At 40.1% G+C, this 3659-nt stretch overlaps 1 pseudogene; it reads right to left on the bottom strand.

The window, feature by feature from the left end:
* Positions 1–2645: 2645 nt before the first annotated feature.
* Positions 2646–2821, bottom strand: LOC136670430 (U2 spliceosomal RNA; annotated as a pseudogene).
* Between the last annotated feature and the right edge of the window lie 838 nt (positions 2822–3659).

The raw sequence follows: 3659 nt of genomic DNA on the forward strand, positions 1-3659 counted from the left end.
TCCCTTTGAGAAGAGGCGCTCCTAAATAAATTAGGGATTACGTAAATACAGACAAATAAATGATTTGAAATCCATGGCTCCAGCACTGCAGCATTCTATAGAGCTTGGACAAGCAGAGGACAGCTGATGATCATCCTGCTACTGAGAGACAGGCCTGATCTCTTTCAGTAAATCACACGGTGCTTTGATGCTCAGTGGAACTTGACTAATGATCCCAGTCCACATGTGCTATACCCACCTCCTTTCATCACAGACTGCTTCCTGTCCTCATCAGTACAGGCTCCACTTTTTGAAACCAGACATAAATAGGTGACCAGCCCCCACAAAGCCAGTCAACACTACACTCATAACAAACCATAAACTGTGGGAGTGACATACTTGAAGGTGTCACTCTGTGGTGGAGGCTTTCAAATGCGAGATCACATACTCTTCCAGGAAAGGAGGCAGAAGAAGGGCTGGGTAGTGGGAAACAGATCATCCACACATACTGCACATGGGCCTTTCAAGATGTGAGCAAAACTGACTCCCAACAGGAGCCTGTGGGTCTGCGCACAAGTCCATTTGCTGTCATATATTTTCAAGTCAGTGCAAAGGGAGATCAAAATAACTGAGACTAAAACCTAGAACTCTGTGTGATGAACCCTTACTTCAATGTAAACTTATTTTTTCTTACCTAAAATGAAAAAAACGTTTTGAGTTGGGTCTGGCTACATACAGCCAAGGTAGCTTTCTCATTGGCTAGGATTTTAGGAGCTGTACAGAAGGCTGGAAGCATCAGATAAACCACCAACCTAAATGAGAAGTGAGACAGGTCATTTTCACTCTCAAATGTTCTCAAATGTCCCTCGTCCCTCGTCCACACCCTCAACACACAGCTAAATGCATCCAATTAGAATACCAGTGGCAATATTAGAATGTATTAATGAAGAGGAAAGTATCTTTAATATATTGTGAGTTTGGAGTTTGGATAAATGCTCAAACTAAATGGTTCTGATTTAGCAGCTGGTAAACACAGATGAAGAAAAAAAAAAACTCTGACTGACATCATAATGCAAACCAATATCGAAATAACAAGAAAGCAAGTCCTAATACTTTTATTTGTGTCACCAATCTGAGAAAAGGTGCTAAACGTACTGGAAGAAAACCTAGAGACTAGATGAATGGCATAATCCTGGTGCCTTGATATTCTGAAAATGCAAGATATGTGTATAGCAGACTACTGGAATATAACAGGGATCAGACATCATGCCCGCACATCTTTGCAGTTCATATTATTGCCAATCCTGCAGCATATTCATATCTCCCAGAAGGTAATACAAAAGAAGATTAAGGGTGAACAAAGCAGTGAACTCAATAAACCTGGAAGAACACCCTCTGTGTGTGAGGATTAAGAGGCAACTGGGTGTTCAACTGGATCTGGGGTTTACGGATGATACTGAAGTGGGCAGAATCTCTGTAGAAACCCAGAAAACCTATGAGCTTCCTCAGAGAGAGGACTTTAACCTGATGAGGGCCATTTAACTTTGGCTTTATTCAATGGTATATTCAACAACATACATCCAGTCAGAACTCAAATCTGGAGCGCACAAAGCTTCCAACAGGAGGGTCTTCTTGGTCTGCACAAACCAAACCAGAAAAAAATAAAAGAGCTTCCACCAGTTCCTACCAAACCACAATATTAGACTGAACCTTTCCCAAAACGCTCCACTTCCACCATGTTCACACTTTGATATGACACATTTGTTTTTGCCGAGACCAGCAAGCGATTCGATTTTGTTGAATAAACTTCAGAGGACCGCAACGTCCATTACACTGTCATTATTATTGCATTGTGGGACAATCAATGGGCTGTTGTGGAAAAATGTGCAAATCAGGGAATCTGGAAATACACCGGAGTCTAATTTCACTGGCTTAAAAATAAACTCATGGTGGGCTAAATAAAGCTTTACTGGATAGTCCATGTGTCTAAGAAAGTTTATGTGCTTTTCACAGCGTATGATACAAGATCTGTGGCTTAGATCATTAAACTGTGCTCACTTTTAAGCTCTTCTTGGTTTGTTATTTTTACTCCCCCAGCCACCCCTTTGGAAGACTACTTGTAATGTGTTATTAGCAATGATTTACGATCACAACACAATCAAGCTGGAAATTAAGGTTCTGTATATTTCTGCTACTACATGTACAGGCCCTGCATTTTTTTAATCTAAAATATTTGATCATGTTATTATAATCTTAGCTAAGTTTCTACCACCTTTTAGTCATTGCTAAGTTTCCCCAAACACACAACAACCATCATCAAGCAGTGGGAAGTGGGAAAGCTGGTCAGCTCATCTTTTTAAATTGCTGTCAAGATTTACCATTGGATGGAAATATATGCTCTTATGATATCTGAGGAAAAAAAACACCGGCCAGAAACTCGCTGACCAATGGGAAGATAGGATAGATCATCAACTTCAAAACTGGTGAGGTAATTAGGTTTTTCTTGCATTTGTACAATACACAAATGATTTCTTGGGCAATGACAGGCCCAAACCACTTTTTGGTCCTCAAAATTATTATTTCTCATTAACACTGATTTCCATGATAATTACACACACACACACACACACACACACACACACAAGTGCACTTGGGTCTGTGAACACACATGGTTCACTATTCCCAGAGATACTGCAAAATCAGGTCAATGTGTAGAATGTGTCTTCTGTCTCCCTGCCCAAAATATCATTTTAATATATAGTCCTCATATAGAAGACATATCAAATATTATCCTTCTGAACAGATACTACACTTGATCTTAACCAAAAGGCCAAGAAATGATGTTTCTTGTTAGAAATTAAATAACAATGATATGTATAAATTTATTATAATATATAATATATTATATTAACTATATCAGAACAAAACAGTAAAGACAACAAGGAGGTACAAAGTCTTCAGCTGGGACAACCAGGCCCTTGTACAAAATCCATATCATGAACGAAAGAGAAACACAAAAGCAGTAAACTAACCCACAGCACTGCTTTGAGATTATCTCTGAAAAGCTGTATGTCATATGACACCTGAGCTGGAGTTAGAGTATATATATCTATACTCACCACAAACGTTAGGTACACACGACTGACTCAAGTCACTGACAAACTGGGGGTGGGTCCACCGGGGTCCATTTGAGTGACACATCTTTGGCTGACTTCACTATAAGGAAGGTGAGGATGCAGATGTGAGCACAAAAGCTGAGGTTCTCCAGTGTTCTCAGAGTGGCTAGGGGCCTTCCAGAATTTAACCCAAACGTGAACGCTGCCTCCAAATCCACCGTCTCTTTCTGGAAATGTGCTCATGTCCTCGTGAAAATGCAGCGTCTCTCAGCACCTGCTTTGTGCTTTTTCCTCATGCTGGGATTTTCAGGTGAAACCAAGGTCATAGACCAGTTGAACTTTTATCATAAAGGACTGGTATCTTCCATTTCAGTGAGGTATTAACTGTGTTGTATGAAGGCCATTTTCTACGGCAATGTGCCATAATCAAGTTCTACATTTAAGGATGGAGAGGAAATCAGTCGTAAAGCTGTCTATGGGTAATATAACTGTTATCGTTTTCTATCCCTCAATGGAGCCAAAAACCAAATACAGCTTATGTTTACCCCTCCAATCCCATCCACC

The sequence above is a fragment of the Hoplias malabaricus genome, chromosome 1 (assembly GCF_029633855.1).
Source record: "Hoplias malabaricus isolate fHopMal1 chromosome 1, fHopMal1.hap1, whole genome shotgun sequence".
NCBI lineage: Eukaryota > Metazoa > Chordata > Actinopteri > Characiformes > Erythrinidae > Hoplias > Hoplias malabaricus.